General features: G+C 42.5%; 2 long non-coding RNA genes across 32 annotated transcripts; one reads left to right on the plus strand and one right to left on the minus strand.

Annotated features, from left to right (window-relative positions):
* Positions 1-11,553: 11,553 nt before the first annotated feature.
* LOC127007670 (uncharacterized) lies at positions 11,554-13,292 on the minus strand. Of its 14 annotated transcripts, none has more exons than XR_007760336.1 (4): positions 13,128-13,261; positions 12,998-13,059; positions 12,250-12,385; positions 11,554-12,181 (listed from the first exon to the last, which is right to left on the minus strand). It is a non-coding gene; the product is annotated as an uncharacterized LOC127007670 (long non-coding RNA). The 14 variants fall into 14 exon arrangements; XR_007760337.1 differs by having other exon boundaries at positions 12,318-12,453; XR_007760338.1 differs by lacking the exon at positions 12,250-12,385 and adding an exon at positions 12,794-12,855 and having other exon boundaries at positions 11,554-12,249; positions 12,992-13,059.
* LOC127007671 (uncharacterized) lies at positions 12,079-14,050 on the plus strand. 18 transcript variants are annotated; one of them, XR_007760355.1, is made up of 5 exons: positions 12,079-12,217; positions 12,490-12,625; positions 12,694-12,761; positions 12,830-12,897; positions 13,306-14,050. It is a non-coding gene; the product is annotated as an uncharacterized LOC127007671 (long non-coding RNA). The 18 variants fall into 18 exon arrangements; XR_007760360.1 differs by having other exon boundaries at positions 12,490-12,557; positions 12,626-12,761; XR_007760353.1 differs by lacking the exons at positions 12,694-12,761; positions 13,306-14,050 and adding exons at positions 12,626-12,693; positions 13,034-13,182 and having other exon boundaries at positions 12,490-12,557; positions 12,762-12,897.
* The last annotated feature ends 3,616 nt before the right edge of the window (positions 14,051-17,666 follow it).

Consider the following 17,666-nt stretch of genomic DNA (forward strand, 5'->3'; position numbering starts at 1 on the left):
TTACCTTTCTACTTTTTCCTTCATTCACTCCTTCACCTTTCCTTCTTAAATTTTCCTTCCTCCTCTTCTTCATCTTTGCTCTCTATTTTTTCTTTCTCTTTTTCATCTTTCCTGCTTAACTTTTTTCCTTTCTTCTCTTCTTCATCTTTCCTGCTTAATATTTTCCTCCCTTTTTTCATTCATCTTTCCCTCCTAGTTTTTCCTTCCTTCTCTCCTTCAAGTCTTATTCCTTTATTCCCTTCACTCATTTTTTCTTCCTTCCTTCCCACTTTATCCTTGCTTCTGTCCTTCATCTTTCCTTCTTAACCTTTTCTTTTTTTCTCTCCCTCATCTTTCCTTCCTGACTTCTTCCTCCTTCCCTTCTTTATCTTCCCTTCTTAACCTTTTCCTTCATCTTCTCCCTCATCTTTCCTTCTTAACCTTTTCCTTTTTTCCTCTCCCTCATCTGTCCTTCCTCCTTTTTCTTCTTTCTCTCCTTCATTTTTCCTTCTCTTTTCAAACCCAACAATAACAACAACGCCTTGAAATAATCTTATACAACACTTCTATTCGTTATTGTATTTCCAAATTTAACACCGAATACTTTTTTTGTAAACCTTCGTACAGTGACGACATGCCTGGCCTTGGTTGGATGAGTGGCTGGGTGGGTGGGTGGATAGATAGGTAGGGAGGTGGATGAATGGATGAGTAAGCAGGCAGGTAAAGTAAAGTTAGGAGGCAGGGATATAGGTGGATGCTTGGGTGGATGAGTGAATGGATAAGCAGGTCGATGAATGGATGAGATCGCAGGTGAAATTAAAATGAGAGATAAGTGGATGAATGAATGAAAAAACAGGAAGGTAGAAGTTAGAAAAGGCAGATAGGTAGGTAAGTAGGTGGTTGTTTGGGTGGATGAGTGGATGGGTGGGGAGGTGGATGAATGGATGAGAAGAAGGAAGGCGAAAGTTACCAAAGAGACAGATACGTAAGTGCGTGCTTGGATGAATGAGTGGATAGGTAGACAGGAAGATAGATTTTTAGTTAGTTAGTTAGGTAGGTAGGTACATAGTTAGCTAGTTAGGTAGGTAAGTAGGTTGGTAGGTAAGTTGGTAGATAAATAACTAGTAATTACCAACACTTACTAACTCCTCCATTTTCAGCTTAGCGTTACTGATCGAAGCCTCTGACGCACACTTACACCTTGACTTGTATGTGTGTGTATGTATGTATAAGTGTGTGTGTGTGTGTGTGTGTGTGTGTGTGTGTGTGTGTGTGTGTGTGTGTGTGTGTGTGTGTTTGTACGTGATTATTAGGGTTCCTTCACGCTAGTTTGTGCTCGAGCGGCCGTGTTTGAAGATTTGGTGTGTGCACAGAGAGGGGAGGGAGACCTTGTATGGGGTGATGTGTGTTTGTTTTTTGTTTTCCTTTCTTCTGTTTGTTTGGTTTTGTTTTGTTTGGGAAGTTCTTGCTTGGTTTGACTTGTTTTGGGTTGATTTAGTGATTCGCTTTTTTTCCTATTTTTTGGCTCGTGATTGTTTTCTTTTTCTTTTTGAGGAGTTCTTGTTTGGTTGATTTTTTGTGGTTGATTTTGTAATTTGATGTTTTTTCCTCTACTTATTTCGTGTTTGTTTTGGGTTGTTCCTTTTTTTCTTTCCTTCCCACTCTTTCCTTCCTTCTCTCCTTCTTCATCTTTCCTTCGTAGCCTTTCCCTTTTTTCTCTCCCTCATCTTTCCTTCCTACTTTTTCTCCCTTCTCTTCTTACCTCTTTTCCTTCCTTGATTTGATGTTTGTTTTGTTCCTGTTTTGTGTGTTCGTGTGTTTGTGTGTGTTTGTTAGATGAGGAAACTCTTCTCTTTTTTATTTCTTGAGGTCTTTTGAAAATTTTGCGGTTACATTTTTTTCTTTTTTTTGTTTCCGGTCATATGCGTCCTTGTCGCCGCATAGTATTAACATTTTTTTATTGGGGTGTGTGTTCTCAAGGTGTGTGCGTATGTGTGTGTGTGTGTGTGTGTGTGTGTGTGTGTGTGTGTGTGTGTGTGTGTGTGTGTTATGTAGGTTACTAATAGATCACCCGCCAGCATCTCCCTTCTTCCCTCCCTCTCTCTCCCTCCCTCCCTCCCGTATTCTTTATCTCCCTCCCTCCCTTCCTCCCTTCCTCTCCCCTTCCCTTCCCTTCTTAACCTTGGAGGAATGACCACGAAATTTCCTCAACCCCTTCAAACACACACACACACACACACACACACACACACACACACACACACACACACACACACCGTTGTTTTGATGCTAGTGGATGCTTTTTTTTCTTTTTGTTTTTGACTGGCTTTTATCCTTGTGCCTAACCATGATGAGCCTCGTAAAGTAGCCAGAAAAATATGTTGTTTGGGAAAATAAACAGAGATGTTGCCGAGCCTGTTCTTGAAGATTAGTTTCTCATCCCGGAGCTTCATATCGTTTTTAATTATTGTTGTTGCTGTTGTTTTGGTAGTAGTAGTAGTGGTAGTAGTAGTAGTAGTAGTGGTAGTAGTAGTAGTAGTGGTAGTAGTAGTAGTATCAGTAGTAGTAGCAGAAGAAGAAGGAGGAGGAGAAGGTGGAGGAGGAGGAAGAGGAGGAGGTGGAAGAGGAGGAGGAGGAGGAGGAGGAGGAGAAAGAGAAGGAGGATGGGGGGAGGAGTAAAGAACAAGAAAGTAGAAAAAGAACAAGAACAGGAAGAACAAGAACAAGAACAAGAATAGAAAATGGAGAAAATTAAAGAAAAAAAGAAGAAAAAAGAGGAGGAGGCTTTATTGTTTTCGTTATTGTTGTTGTTGTTGTTGTTGTTCCTAGAATCCGTCGTGATGCTGATAGTGGTGGTGGTGGTGGTGGTGGAGAAGGTACAGGCTTTTTAATGGTGATGATGTATGTGAGAGAGGTGGTGGTGGTGACGGTGCCTCGTTGGTGGTCGTGGTGTTGTGGTGATTAATGTGGTTATGGCGGTTTGGGTGGTGACGATGATGGCGGGGGAGGCGCGGTGCGTTGGTGATAATGGTGGTGGTGATGGTGGTGGAGAAGGTGACGGAGGTGGCTTGCGTAATGGTGGTGGTGATGATAATGGTGTTGCTGATAGACCCGTTTATGGCGTCTCAGGTGTTGGTGATAGTGGTGATGGTGGTGGTGGTGAAGATGATGGGAACGGTGTAAAAAATAGTGGTGGTGATAGTGGTAGTGTTTATAGTAGTGGTGGTGATAGTGGTAGTGGTGGGTGGGGGGAGTGGTAGTGAGGGGGGATGGGGATGAGTGGGGGGTTGGTCTTAGTGGGGATGAGTCTGCTGTGTAAGGAGTCAGGGAGGTCAGGGGGAGGGGGGAAGGGGGGGAGGGGGGTATTGTTCCGGGTCATGACAGTACTGATGGGGGTGGGAAGGGGGGGTAGAGGAGGGGAGGGGGGGGAGAAGGGTAATCCCCACTCCCTACTCCCTAATTGGTTGAAGAATGGGTCTATCACGACTTAGTTCATCTTTTCTTTCTTTTTTTTATTTTTCTTCATCTTCCTTTTCGTTTTCGTTTTCTTTTGTCTTTCTTTTTCTTCTCCTTCTTCTGCTTCTTCTTCTTAATTTTTTTATTTCTTCTTCTTCTTCTTCTTCTTCTTCTTCTTCTTCTTCTTCTTCTTATTATTATTATTATTATTATTATTATTATTATTATTATTATTATTATTATTATTATTATTATTAGTAGTAGTAGTAGTAGTAGTAGTAGTAGTAGTAGTAGTGTGGTAAATTGTGCGTATTTTACTCGTTATCCTGTTCAACTATTTATTCTTTTTTCTGGTGTTTTGCACATTATTATTTTGTTCGTTTATTTATACACACACACACACACACACACACACACACACACACACACACACACACACACACACACACACACACACACACGCAAGGTTACCCAAAGTTTCACCGCTTTTGCTTCCCTTCTTTACCTCTTTCTTCCTCCTCCTCTTCCTCTTCCTCTTCCTCCTCCTGCCTTCTTGTTCCTCCTCAGCATCATGTCATTAGTTTGAGAGGAAGTCGTTTAGAGGCTCAAGTTACCCTTAGTTCCTCCTCGTGCAGCGTTGCCAAGTCTGCGAGGTCACGGGCAAGGGTAAGGGGGTGGAGGAGGGATCTGGCAACACTTCCTGGAGAGATGAGATGGCTGATAGAATGGATGGATGGCTTGAGAGATGGATGACTGGCTGATTGGTTACTTGGATGGATATATTTACTGCTACCTGGTGGGCTCATGAATTGCTGCTTAGATGGATTGGCGGATGGAAGGATACATGGAATAGGAATGGGATGATTAAATTAATGATGAATGAACATATCACCAACTGGATGTATCATAAACTGGCTAGCTAGGTAAATCTATAGATAGTTGAATTGATGGACAAGTTAGTGATTGCATGATTGATTTTCTGGCAATCTGGCTCGTGGATATGAAGAGTGTAAGGCTGGTATTGCAAGACACTTTCCTTTGTCACATCAGCTATTTCTAAAGGTCAAAAAGGGGATCAATCGGGGTCTAATGAGTGTTTCTTTAGGTTCACGGTACAGAAGAAGAGCTAAACTACCACCACGGTCATAAAACTACTCCTGGAAATGCCCACAACTCATACGAAAGCCTTGACAAATGTGTGTACTTGGGTGAGGAAATGTTTAGTAATGCGGCCCTAAGTGTGAAAGATAGCATAGAGAGGAGGAAAAAGGATCATCGGATGGAAGGTAAGATATGATGAGAGAGGAAATTAATATGGAAACGAGAGAGAAGCTACGTATATAGGAGAGGAGGTAAAAGATGAGGTGTGAAAGATAGGAAGGACAGGGAAAAAAAGGGAAAATTGGGTCGTAGGTGAAGAATATGAAAAAGGGAAACTTAGATAAAGATGTTGGATGAAACTAGAAGAGAAGCCATGAAAATAAACAAATAAAGCAAATAAAAACGAGATTGTACGAAAAAACTTAGGCATGTATGTAAGGTGTAGATGCAAAAATAGATAGATAGATAGATAGAGAAATAGATAGAAAGATAGATAGATAGAGAGAGAGAGAGAGAGAGAGAGAGAGAGAGAGAGAGAGAGAGGTAAGAGAGATGATACGCTGAAATGACTGAAATGAGAGGAGGAAGAGAAAAGGTAATTACTTGTGTTTTATTACAGGTGTTTCGTCTCCGTCACGGCGCGGTAATTGCTGTCATTTACCTGCCCGTCCTGTGTGTTTGTTTGTGTGTGTGTGTGTGTGTGTGTGTGTGTGTGTGTGTGTGTGTGTGTGTGTGTGTGTGTGTGTGTGTGTGTGTGTGTGTGTGTGTGTGTGTGTGTGCGCGTGCTGTTTTCTTTCCCTGTTTCAGTGTTTTTGTTTTTTAATGACAGTAATTTTAGGTTCAGTCACGCTTTCTTTTTTAGTTATCTTTTTTCGTGTTATTTATATTATTTTTCTGCCTGTTGTTTAGTGTTGTTGTTGTTGTTGTTGTTGATCCTAATTTGCTTATTCGTTATTGTGTGTGGTTGTTTGCTTCCTTAATTCCTTTGGTTGTAGTCTTCCTTTTTAGTTTATTTATGTTTCCTTGTGTTTCTCTCTTCCGTATTTCTTTTTTTTTATCTTTGTTATCATTCGCATCTTTAATTCTTTGTTTCCTTTCTTTGTTTTCTCGCTTTTCTCCTTATTTGTGTAGCTTCCTTTCCTCACTCCTTTCTTTCTTTCTTTCTCTATTTTGCTAATATTCTATTCTTCATTTTTTCTTTCTTTTTTTCTTTCTATTTTTCATTATGTTATTTTTCCTTCTTTTTTTTCTTTCCATTTTTCTTTCCTTTTTTCTTTCCTTTTCTTTCTTTTTTCTTTCCTTTTCTCATTTTTCTCTCATCTCTCTCTCTCTCTCTCTCTCTCTCTCTCTCTCTCTCTCTCTCTCTCTCTCTCTCTCTCTCTCTCTCTCTCTCTCTCTCTCTCAGAGTGAAAGTTCATAATTTTTATCTATTATTATATTCCTCCATTAACAGTACTTCCTCCCTCCTCCAGTCTCCCCTCTCCCCCTCCCCTCCTCCTCCCTTCCCCCTCACCTCTCCCCCCCCCCCAGTCTGCAGGAGGTAACAGTAGCATCCATCTACCTTCTCATTAGCTACTTCCTGTGTGGAGGAGGGGGAGGAGGAGGAGGAGGAGGAGGAGGAGGAGGAGGAGGAGGAGGAGGAGGAGGAGGAGGAGGGAGAAGAGGAGGAGGAGGAGGAGGAGAAGAGGAGGAGGAGGGAGAGAGCAAGCAGTGTGAGATGAAAAGAAAGTTAGTCAGCAAAATATAGTGCGTTTGCAGAGAGAGAGAGAGAGAGAGAGAGAGAGAGAGAGAGAAGAGAGAGAGAGAGAGAGAGAGAGAGAGAGAGAGGAGTAAAAATAATAAAAAAAAGAAGCAAAGCGAGTGATACGTCTCATCTTATTTTTTATAGCTTCGCCGTCCTTTGCAGTTCATATTTTCTCTCTTTCATCATTTAATCTTTTTTTTCATAATAATAATAATAATAATAATAATAATAATAATAATAATAATAATAATAATAATAATAATAATAATACACAATAACAAACATAAAAGTGAACGAAAGTATAGATATCGCACGGCACGGATAACGCTAAGAATATATATATAAAAATAACAATAATACGAACGAAAAAAAGAACGAAGCAAGTAATAATAATAACTAATAATAATAAAAACGAAACCAGACGCCGCAAAATAGGAATAACTTCAAGAAAAAAACACAATAACCTCGAACGCTATCAGGTAATGTTTCCTTCCTCCTCGCCGCCTTCCCTTCGTATAGCAGCTCCTGACACTCCCTCCCAAGCCGGCCCAGGACAGTGCCAACCCACCGAGGGACGTAGGGCGTTGAGGTGGGGAATTTGAGCCATATAGTAGGTGGAGGTATTATAGGTGGGGCGGGGTTACAATACGATACCTCATTAACTGTGGGGGGGAGGGTGTATGTGTTTGTGTGTGCGTGTGTGTGTGTTATTGTCCGCCTTTATCAACTTTTCCCCTCATTTTTTCATCACTTTTCCCTCTCTATCTTTTTTCTTTCATTCTGTTTCTTTTTTTGTTTCCCTCAGTGCGTCTCGGTTTTGTTTACGTTTTTTTTCTAATTGCAATGTTTTTCTCTTCTTTCTCCTATCCAACACCTCTTCCTCCTTTTCTTCTTCCTCTCACCCAGCACTTTTTCTCCTTTATTTCCCCTTCCACCCAACACGTTTTCTCCTTTTCTTTTTTCTTCCTTCTCCCACCCAACATTTCTCCTTCCCTCTCCCTTTTTCTCCTTTCTCTTGCCTTTCATCTTTTCCTCATTTCCTTTTTTCCTCCTCCTCTCACCCAACAGTTTTTCCTCCTCCTTTTTTTCTTCCTCCTCCTACCTAACACCCCTTCCTCTTATTTTTTCTTTGGAGTTATTGGTGATGTTTTTTTCTTATTTCCTTTTCCCTTTTCTTTCTTTCTCCTTCAGCAGTTACGTTGCGGATTTCTTAATATGTTTTTGTTCACCCGTAACGTCATATCTTTCTTACCCCCGCACTCAACCTCCCTCCCGTTTTCTTCTTTTGGCATATTGGTGATTTGTCTTCTTTTATTTTCTTTCCCTCTTTTTTCATGCCTCAGAATGTCGCAGATTTTTCTTTGTTCATCTTTTTCGCAATCTTTCCTTCCTTCTTCTGACCTTTCCTTTCTTCCTTCTTTCCTCTCCTTGTCTTCTTTTCCTTTCTTTTTTCTTCTTATTTCTCTTATCTTTTTTTTCTATTTCTCTAAACTTTCGCATATTTCTTTTTGTTCAACTTTTACGTCATCTTTCCTTCCTTCTGACCCTTCCTTCCTTCTTTCCTCTCTTTCTTTCCTTCCTATTGTCATTTTTTCCTGTTAGTTCATTATCTTTTTTTCTTTATTCCTCAGAACGTCGCAGATCACTTTTTGTTCACTTTTTGCTTCGTCTTTCCTTTCTTCTTCTAACCTTTCCTTCTTTCCTCTCTTTTTCTTTCCTTCCTTTTGTCATGTTTTCCTGTTGGTTCATTAGTTTTTTCTTTATTCCTCAGAACGTCGCAGATTTCTTTTTGCTCACTTTTTGCTTCATTTTTCCTTTCTTCTTTTAACCTTTCCTTCTTTCCTCTCTTTTCCTTTCCTTCCTTTGTGACTTTTCTTCTTATTTCCCTTATCTTTTTTTCTATACCTCTAAACGTTCGCAGATTTCTTTTTGTTCAACTTTTACTTCATCTTTCCTTCCTTTGTACAGTATTGCTCATCCTTCCCCTGTTTTTTTCTTCGTTTATTGTTATTGTCTTCTTTCCCCTTATATTTTTTTTTCATTCAGTGCGTTGAAGATTTATTATTTATTGTTTACCTTCACCGTTATCTTTTATGCTCCTTCCACCATCCCGTTTTCTTCAGGTTTTATTTATTTGTTTTATTTATTTTCTTTTTTTATTAGTGGGTTTCTATTTCTTTCAGTTTTCGCCCTTTTTTTCGTATGTGTTTGTTTATTCGCTGTTATATGTGTTTTTTCCTCTTCTTTGGGTGTTTAGTTATTCATTTTTCCTATCATTTTAGTTTTGTTTTCGTTTTTTTATATCCTGCATCTTTATTCCTGTAAGATTGCGGTACTTATCATGTTCCCCGGTCGTCCTTTTAACTAGTTTACGTAATAATCGTCTTACTTTCTTTACCTCTTACGTTGTCCAATCTTTTTTTACATCACAATCCTTTCTTTGTTTAAACTTTTGTGTGTATTTTTACGTTTTATGCTTTGTCTGTCGTCTCTCCGCGCCACAGCACATAACACGTTACACAACTCGCTAGGCTTCGTGATGTGTGTTTAGATGTGAGGGATTGTTACGAGCAGCGTCACGTTTTCTTTTGTTATTCGCCGAGTGTCGATGTCGCCAGGAGTGGAAAGTATTGTGGAGGCGAAGAGGGAGGCGAGGTTGGGGCGTTTTGTTTGGTCACGTGGAGGGAAGAAATGGCGGACGAGGAGACTGTTTAAAGGACCTGGAGAGCAGATATTGGAAGAGGTCGAGGAGGGGGAGGAGGAGGAGAAGGAAGAGGACATCAGGTTGAGTTGCATAAGATTAATAGATGAAGATGTAATTCTAGGGTGATAATAGAAAAAGAAAGAAATGTAGAGGAAATAAATGATGTTGTTGGAAGAGGTCGATGAGGAGGGGGAGGAGAAGGAGGAGAAGGAAGAGGACATCAGGTTGAGTTGCATAAGATTAATAGATGAAGATGTAACTCTAGGGTGATAATAGAAAAAAAAGAAGAGGAAATAAATATAAGAATAAAAATAAAATAAAATAAAAATGAAAATAAGAGAAGAAAAGAGAAGTCAAAGAGGAAAAAAGGAGTCAATGTCATTTTTTTTTTCTTACGTAAATCTTTCTGTTTATATAATTACTTTTCATCATCCTTTCCCGCTAAGTTACGACTGATATAATTATTCACAGCGCTTCATGTAGTCACGTAATGATATTATGTAACATTTACGTATTTTTACCGCTGAATCATCTACTTTTCTTCTTAAACATCCATATTTTTACTCATTTCTTTGAATACGAGAGCGAGAGATTAATTTTCTTTCCCAACTCACTCATGATGGAGAGACACGAACTTCTCTGCGACGCCACTCTGCAGGTCACACACGCGCCTCAGCATCCCCCACATCTCAACTTTTACATCCAGTAATATACTCGGTTCTTTAAACACGAGCGAGAGAGGGATTACTCTTCTTTCCCAACTCACACACGATTACACACACATGAGCCTCAGCATCGCCCACACCTCAGCTTTTACATCCATTAATATACTCGCTTCTTTAAACACGAGAGAGAGAGAGAGAGAGAGAGAGAGAGAGAGAGAGAGAGAGAGAGAGAGAGAGAGAGAGAGAGAGAGAGAGAGAGAGAGAGAGAGAGAGAGAGAGAGAGAGAGAGAGAGAGAGAGAGAGAGAGAGTGTGAGTATGCGGTTATGTGAATGTTGTGTTGTCTATGTGACATTGAAGTGTTGGTGTAATTACTCTTCTTTCCCAACTCACACACGATTAAGGAGAGACAAACTTAGCTGCGGCGACACACACCAAGCCACACACACACACACACATGAGTCTCAGCATCGCCCGCACCTCAGCTTCTACATCCATTAATATACTCAGTTCTTTAAGTACGAGAGAGCCGGATTAATTTTCTTTCCCAACTCTTTCACGATGGGGGAGAAAGACAAAGTTAGCTACGCGCTTCAGCATCGCCCACACCTCAGCTTCTACATCCATTAATATACTCAGTTCTTTAAGTACGAGAGAGCCGGATTAATTTTCTTTCCTAACTCTTTCACGATGGGGGAGAGAGACAAAGTTAGCCACGCGCCTCACCCTCGGCCACACCTCAGCTCACCCACAACCCAATTACCCGGCAGCCCGTCACCTCACGCGCGCCTTTTAATCCATCGCTCTACGTCCGTGTGAAAACTAAACTTCGAGGAATATACACATAAAAAAAAAAAACAGACAGAGTATTACGAAGAACAAGTGAGGCAGTGAGAGCAAGTGGCGTGGTTGCTTACAAAACATACGTGACAAGCGTTTTCCTTTCTCTTCAGCTTAGAAGATTCGCCCACATACTGACTGGCTGGCTCGAGGATGAGGAAGAGGCGAGGGTTGTGTCGACACTTGCTAATCCCCTTCATCCAAGACCTTAGGGATCAGGCACGAAGCATAGGCGATGGGGCAACGTGGGGAGGGAGGCTGGGTATGGGGAGGAGACGAAGGAAGAATTAGAAGTTGGTGAAGGTTAAAGATATGAGGAAAGAGGTATTGGTAACGAAATCTAATATAATGAAAGGAAGGATATGGAATTGCCAGTAGGGAAGACAGATATAGATAGCCAGATATAAAGAGATAGACACAGAAAGAGAGTCTGAGGAGGATATGTCAGAGGTGGGGAAGATAGGGGAAGGATGAATTGGAGGCAGAAGGAAGAGAGAGGAAAAAAATAATAATGACAAGCTAGGGTGAGATGGATTGTATATTTAGAGATGGAAGAGGAAGAAGAGATGTCTGGGGTGGGTAGTTTAAAAGTCAGTCAAACAGTTAGAGTTAGCTAGTTAGTTAGTTAGTTAATTTTACTATATTCTGTATTTATTTATTTATTTATTTATTTTGTTTTATTTTTTTGTTTTATTTTATTTTATTTTATATTTATTGGTGTTTTTTTCTTTTTCTTTTCTTATTTATTTTTTCTTTTCTTTTCTTTCTTTTATTTTATTTTATTTCTATTGGTGTTTTTAATTTTCTTTTCTTTTTCTTTTCTTTTTCTTTCTTTTCTTGATGTTGTTTTTCTTTGTTGATGTTTTTTTTTTGGTGTTCTTGTTTTCCTATCATCTTTTTGTTGATGTTCGTTGGTCTGGGTGAGCCGCTTTCCTCCCAAAAGAGACCCACCCCTAATTTTGGAGATGTTAGTCAGGGCCGAAAGGTGGATGATGTTTGTCATATTTTTCTTTTCTTGATCTCGTGTTTTCTTGTTCTTTTTACTGCTGTTGTTTTTCTTTTTCGATGTATTTTCTTTTCTTTTTCTTCTTATGTCTTTGTTATTTTGTTTTTTTGATCTTCTTTTTTCCTATCATCCTTTTGTTGATGTTCGTTGGTCTGGGTGAGCCGCTTTCCTCCCAGAAGAGACCCACCCATAATTTTGGTGATGTTAGTCAGGGCCGAAAGGTGGATGATGTTTCTTTTTATTTTATTATCTTGATGTTTTTTTATCGCTGTTACTTTTCTTTTTCAATTTTTTTGTTCTTTCTTTTCCATATTTTTTGGTGTTATCTTTTATATCATCCCTTTTTGATGTTCTTTGGTCTGGATGAGCCATTTTCTCCCCAGAAATGACTCAACCATAATTTTGGCGATGTCAGGGCCTAGTGGTGGATGATCTGTGTTTTTCTTCTTTTCTTGATGTTTCGTTTTTATATTTTACTTTTTCTGGAGTTCTTTTTTCTTTTCTTTGGTGTTCCCATCACGTGGATTGTCTACGACATTTAACGAGCTCCACAAGCCCCGGTTTATTGTTCGGAGTTTGCTCTCCTAGGCAGATTGCCTACCACGGCTGACGACCTCCACCTGCCCGGGTTTGGTGTTCGGAGTTTGCTCTCCTAGGTGAATTGCCTACCACGGCTGACGACCTCCACCTGCCCGGGTTTATTGTTCGGAGTTTGCTCTCCTAGGTGTATTGCCTATGACGGCTCACGAACCCAACCTGTCCGGGTTTATTGTTCGGAGTTTGCTCTCCTAGGTGTATTGCCTATGACGGCTCACGAACCCAACCTGTCCGGGTTTATTGTTCGGAGTTTGCTCTCCTAGGTGTATTGCCTATGACGGCTCACGAACCCAACCTGTCCGGGTTTATTGTTCGGAGTTTGCTCTCCTAGGTGTATTGCCTATGACGGCTCACGAACCCAACCTGTCCGGGTTTATTGTTCGGAGTTTGCTCTCCTAGGTGAATTGCCTACCACGGCTGACGACCTCCACCTGCCCGGGTTTATTGTTCGGAGTTTGCTCTCCTAGGTGAATTGCCTACCACGGCTGACGACCTCCACCTGCCCGGGTTTGTTGTTCGGAGTTTGCTCTCCTAGGTGAATTGCCTACCACGGCTGACGACCTCCACCTGCCCGGGTTTATTGTTCGGAGTTTGCTCTCCTAGGTGTATTGCCTACCACGGCTAACGACCTCCACCTGCCCGGGTTTGTTGTTCGGAGTTTGCTCTCCTAGGTGAATTGCCTACCACGGCTGACGACCTCCACCTGTCCGGGTTTGTTGTTCGGAGTTTGCTCTCCTAGGTGAATTGCCTACCACGGCTAACGACCTCCACCTGCCCGGGTTTATTGTTCGGAGTTTGCTCTCCTAGGTGAATTGCCTACCACGGCTGACGACCTCCACCTGCCCGGGTTTGTTGTTCGGAGTTTGCTCTCCTAGGTGAATTGCCTACCACGGCTGACGACCTCCACCTGCCCGGGTTTGTTGTTCGGAGTTTGCTCTCCTAGGTGAATTGCCTACCACGGCTAACGACCTCCACCTGCCCGGGTTTGTTGTTCGGAGTTTGCTCTCCTAGGTGTATTGCCTACCACGGCTGACGACCTCCACCTGCCCGGGTTTATTGTTCGGAGTTTGCTCTCCTAGGTGAATTGCCTACCACGGCTGACGACCTCCACCTGCCCGGGTTTATTGTTCGGAGTTTGCTCTCCTAGGTGTATTGCCTACCACGGCTAACGACCTCCACCTGCCCGGGTTTATTGTTCGGAGTTTGCTCTTATAGGTGTATTGCCTACCACGGCTAACGAGCCCCACCTGCCCGGGTCTGTAGCCGGCAGATCTCCGGCACCTCCGTCGGGGCCCCGGGGGACGCTGAGGCGCCCTACCGGGAGCCCTTCAGTACTACCATGCTCGCCAGGGAGACCTTGGGCTCGCTGGCGCCCCCCAGCCTCGCCGAGGCGAGGAGGGCGGGTGCAAGAACTCGCTTCTTAAAACTACCAGACTGGATTATAATATTAATCATAAATACCGTGAAGGCGCTGGTTTCCGCGTTCATCGGTTCTGGGATGGAAAACCGATGGGCTGGGAAACGCGCACAAACATCGAAAGGAATCCTCGCGACGGCTTGCGGCGCAGCACCAGCTTTCCTTTTTCTTTTTTAGCTCCAATTTTCTTTATTATTGTATTTTCCTTCTCTGATTGACTGATTAATTAATTTTACGTAATAAGAATTAGTTAATCAATTAACATCTTTCAGGTACACTGCATTCACACACCTGCTGAGAGAAAACACCAGTGAGTGCTGAATCTCACAAGGACGGCCCACCAAAGTTTCCTAACATTTGCATTGGGGTCCCACTATTCTTTAGTCGTCCGAGGAGGAGGAAGTGGTAATATATAAACGAGAACAATGGAATAAAGGAGGTACTAAAACTAATATGGAGATTAACGTAACTGAAATAAGAGGAAGGAGGCAGCCACCTTACGGCCTACACACAAATGATAAGAATGCAGTGTTTGGCCGCGACGTAGAGAGCACAGGTTGTTTCTGTCATCTTACGCAGTGCACTTGGCTTAAGATCCAGGGACTGGGTTTGGGAACACAGCATAATACCAATGCTGAGTTTCGTTTGTTCTGTGGCATGATTGATGCTCTAGCTTTTTTGCCCCTCGAGGACGTCGATGAAACTTTGAGGTATACCTCAAAACTGTCATTCCACAAGGTCCACCTGAAGCCGAGGAGTTGCTCATGTACGTACTTTAATTGTACTTATGTTAGTGGCTACTGTCGACTGATGCAGCAGCCAGTTGCCGTGTCCAGTGATGCCCTGATGCCTCTGAGAATGCGTCACAATCCACCTATGTTTGCCCCTCACCTGTGGAAAGTGCACGACGCCACCATGAACAACAATGCCCGTACCAACAACATAATTATGCGAAGGGTGGAATAATAAATTCTTCAACCTCGTTGGTCACTACCATCCTTCAGTCTGGCGACTGACTTGAATATTTTTTGTTTGATTACCTGACTTTCTTTCCTTGCCAAAATTGTGACTTTTTTTCCTGTGACTTTATTACCGGCCACCGGAAAGGAAGAGAAGGACGAGGGGGAGAAGAATGAGTTGGAGGAACCGAATGAGGAGATAGACACTAGGTGGAGACGAGAATATTGGAATGAAAACGGATAAAACGGGATAAACAGAAGGAAAGGGCCAAAAGATGCCTAGAAAGGGATAATACTAGACAAGCAAAGAGCAAAGCAGAGGGTAGGACGTCCTCAAGAAGATAATAGGATACTCAAGGATACCAAAGGACGTCTGCAGGAGGCCAGGTGGCGTACATAAGGCAGCTCCTGATCACCTAATGTCTGCCATCCCTCATCCTCGTCCATAAAGCCATCTAAGTCTGTCCTTAAAAGAGAATGCTATGTAGAGAATGTCGCATGCTGAGAGAAGGCGAAGACGAAGGTAATAGAAGAACAAAGAAAATATAGGAAAGGAAAGGAAGGTTGGGCCGGAGTGGATTTGAAGGAGACGAGAGAAAAGGAAGACAACGGTAATAAAGGTAAAAAAGGGGAAGAAAATAAAGAAGGAAAGATATACAGATGAAGACAAGGGAAAAGGAGGAACTATGACGGAGGATAGGAAATGGAAAGGGAGTTGAAAAGTGAAAAGTGGAGAGGTAAAAAGTGGAGGTAAGAAATGTTGATAATAGAGGAGGAAGAATATATAAAGGGACAGGTATACAGGTAGAGACAGAGGAAGAGGAGGAACTATAACAAAAGAAAGCGAATGGGAAGGAAGATGAAAAGTGAAAGGAGGAAAGGTAAAAAATGGAAAGGTAGGAAACGTTGGTAATAGAAGAGGAAGAAAACATGGAAGGAAAAGTATACAGAGAGAAAGAGACAGGAAAGAAGGAGGAACAGTATGGAAAAAGGGGATGGGAAGGGAGGTGAAAAGTGAAAGAAGGAAAGTTGAATAAAAAAATTAAAAGTATGAAAGGTTGGTAACAAAAAAGAATAAGGAAAAGCATACAGATAGAGATAAGAAAGGAGGAGGAGGAGGAGGAGGAGGAGGAGGAGCTACAGTAAAGGTGAGGGATTGGAGGGGAGGTGGAAAGTGGCAGGTGGGGAGGTGAAAAGTGGAAAGGTAGGGCAGGGCGGTGGGTAGGCCTCATCAGGTGGTCCGACAGGTGTGACCAAACTGTGGGACGCTTTAATTAAGGTGTGGCTGTGAAAGGTCTGTGTAATTGGGTCAGGTAGGGGAGGTGGTGAGGGGAGTAATGTAGGTGGGGAATTGGGGCGATAAAGGTCTGGGGAAAAGCTGAAGGACGAGGTGGAGGTGATGGGGAGGGCGAAGATAGCGGTGATGGGGTGGTGATGAGGGTTAGAGGAGGGGTTAAATAGTAATGGTAAGGTAATGAGGGAGAAAAGGAACGGTTAAGGGGAGGAGGAAGGCGCACGAAAAAGAGGATAAGGATGAGGGGAGGGAAGGAACATGGGAGCAGGAAAATGAGGAACGGAGGGGAGTGATATAAGAGGATAAGCGTGAGTTAAATGGTAATGGTAAGGGAAAGAGAGAGAGAAAAGGAACGGCGCACGAAAAAGAGGATAAGGATGAGGGGAGGGAAGGAACATGGGAGCAGGAAAATGAGGAACGGAGGGGAGTGATATAAGAGGATAAGCGTGAGTTAAATGGTAATGGTAAGGGAAAGAGAGAGAGAAAAGGAACGGCGCACGAAAAAGAGGATAAGGATGAGGGGAGGGAAGGAGTATGGGGGCAGGAATGAGGAACGGAGGGGAGTGATATAAGAGGATAAGCGTGAGTTAAATAGTAATGGTAAGGGAAAGAGAGAGAGAAAAGGAACGGTGAGGGGGAGGAGGAAGGAGCACGAAAAAGAGGATAAGGATGAGGGGAGGGAAGGAACATGGGAGCAGGAAAATGAGGAACGGAGGGGAGTGATAAGAAGAGGATAATCGTGAGGAAGCAAGAGTGAGTATTAAAAGTGTGAGTCCATGAAGAGAAATAGGAATGACACGTAAGATGAGAAAGGAGGGGAAGGGAACTGGGTGAGCGAAAAATGAGAAACTGAGAGGATTAAGCACAGGAGTTCATGAAGATTTACATAAAAAACACTGAGGGGGTGAAAATGGAGGTAAGAGAAGGAGGGAGAGGGATAGGGAAGGGGGAATGGAGAGACGGGGAAAAGAGGAAGTGAGGGGATTAGGAGTAAAGATGTTAGAATAAGAGTGGGGATGAAAATATGTGTAAGAGGATAAGAAAGAGGGAAGAGTGAAGGGGGGATGATGAGGAAAGGAAAAGGAGGGGGAAGCAGGGTTACCAAGTTATCGTACCACTCAGCACATCGTAATTTCCGGTTTCTGACGTACAGCTTTCGCAAACAGACACCAATGAGTGATGATTTTAACGGTAACTTTAACTGGAATTTCGTTATCTGTGTGGGTAGGACTGTTTCGGGGCCTGGAACTGATAATCGCGATGTTTTAAGTACGATAATTTGGCAACGCTGGGGGGGAGGGGGGGGGGGGTCAGGTGGTGTCACGTGTCCTCACAACCCCAAAGACTCTCCATAGTTAAGAGGTTTACGTTGAGGCTCATCTAAGGAGAGACATCACGCACCCCAGCTTCAACGTTGCCAGATTGTCGTACTCAGCCTTCTCTGTTTGCCGATTTCCGACCTAAAAACTGTCTCCTCCACCCCCAAAACTAACTTCATATAAAATTATCGATAAAATGGTTAATTATTGGTGTTTCTTGGCAATTGTTATGGGTCAAAAAACAGTAAATACGATGCTCTGTGCATGATAATTTGACAAGGCTCCCCAGCTTACTCTCTCCATTCTACCTCCTCTCCCCTCTTCCCTATTGCCACACCCTCTACCCCTCCCCTCATCTTTTTTTGCACCACTAATCTTCTTTAGTGCCCCCTCTCTCCCCTCTTCATCATTGCCACACCCTCTTTCAATGTAATCTTTCGGTGACCCTTCTCCTCTTTACCTCTTCCCATTGCAACACCTTTCTCGTTAATCATCTCGTTATCTTTATCATACCTTCTTCACCACTATATAATATCTTCTCTGTCCTCTGACCTCCTACTTTCCCTGCTACCCCATTCCCCCCTTCC

Source organism: Eriocheir sinensis, chromosome 36 (assembly GCF_024679095.1).
Source record: "Eriocheir sinensis breed Jianghai 21 chromosome 36, ASM2467909v1, whole genome shotgun sequence".
Classification (NCBI taxonomy): domain Eukaryota; kingdom Metazoa; phylum Arthropoda; class Malacostraca; order Decapoda; family Varunidae; genus Eriocheir; species Eriocheir sinensis.